The sequence below is a fragment of the Loxodonta africana genome, chromosome 17 (assembly GCF_030014295.1).
Source record: "Loxodonta africana isolate mLoxAfr1 chromosome 17, mLoxAfr1.hap2, whole genome shotgun sequence".
Taxonomy (NCBI): Eukaryota; Metazoa; Chordata; class Mammalia; order Proboscidea; family Elephantidae; genus Loxodonta; species Loxodonta africana.
In genome coordinates, this window is record NC_087358.1 from 43,980,820 (window position 1) to 43,982,002 (window position 1,183).

Here is a 1,183-nt window from a genome sequence, read left to right on the forward strand (position 1 = left end):
GTCTATATTCTATAAAGATAAAAAAATGAAACACATATAAAGCTGCTTTTATTAACCACTGTTTATCTTAGACTGCAAATGCATGTTATTTTTACACTTGAAGAATGGCAATATGTTTTCCAAAATAAATGTGAAAAAACACATTGTTCACAGCACAAAATAAGACTAAATTAATTTAATTACCATATTATGTAATGCAATACAAATTGACTTATGAACATTTTATAAAAAACTTTCTTTAATAAAATTATAATTTATACTGCACATGCATGCATTTTACTGAGATTACTGAAAGTCAACACGATAAGAACTAGAGATTCTCATTTGGATTTTGCAATCAGAAAGAGGTTATCTTGATTTCAGTAGAATGATGTGGACAGTGGAAACAATAAATCTTAAAAAGAAATTAGCTGTTAGTAGTCCTCGTGTATCACCTAAGTAAAGAAAATAAAGAAGAAGAGAAATGTCATTGGAAAGAGAGTCCGATACCCAAAGACCCAAAACAAGATCCCTCAGTGGAAGCTTGTCAGAACCTAAGTATGACAAGGGCACTGAATGTCCCATAAACAAGTATGCACAGTTTCTTTTGAGCCCAGTTGCCACATTGCAAAAATTGAAAGAGTAGCAGTCAAAATAGCCATACTTGGAAGACTGAATTAATTTGCAGGTGACAAAATTAAAACAGAGTGATCAATTACTTTGAAGTTCTAGTTTGGTCTCTCATCCCATTGGTATTGCCCAAATGTCAGACTGTTTGGGACACTCAGAGAAAATTGCTTTCGTTCATATAGGAAAAAACAGAAAACAGAAAAACCTTTGTGTTGGGATTACATTTTAAACTCTTTACCATACTTTGTGTTGTATGAAATGAGAGAAGGTTAGCACTCCCTTTAACAAGGATGGAAGAGGCTCTTAGGCCTTACAACACGCATTTGGTTAAGGCATTGCCACCTACTTCCTGGCATCTAACCACAGTTTGGAGTCCTGGTGACACAGTGGTTAAATTTTGGCTGTTAATCAAAAGGTTGGCAGTTTGAATCCACCAGCCACTCCTTAGAAACAGTCCTACTTTGTCTAATAGGGTAGCTATGAGTCAGGATTGACTTGATAGCAACAATTTCATACTTTACATAGAATGTTTGTGGCCTGTGTCATTTTGATAATTGCATTCATAATCAACAAC

At 34.4% G+C, this 1,183-nt stretch overlaps 1 non-coding gene across 1 annotated transcript; it reads left to right on the forward strand.

The window, feature by feature from the left end:
• The first annotated feature begins 855 nt into the window (after positions 1-855).
• LOC111751355 (U6atac minor spliceosomal RNA) lies at positions 856-981 on the forward strand. The gene has a single exon (XR_002786436.1). It is a non-coding gene; the product is annotated as a U6atac minor spliceosomal RNA (small nuclear RNA).
• The last annotated feature ends 202 nt before the right edge of the window (positions 982-1,183 follow it).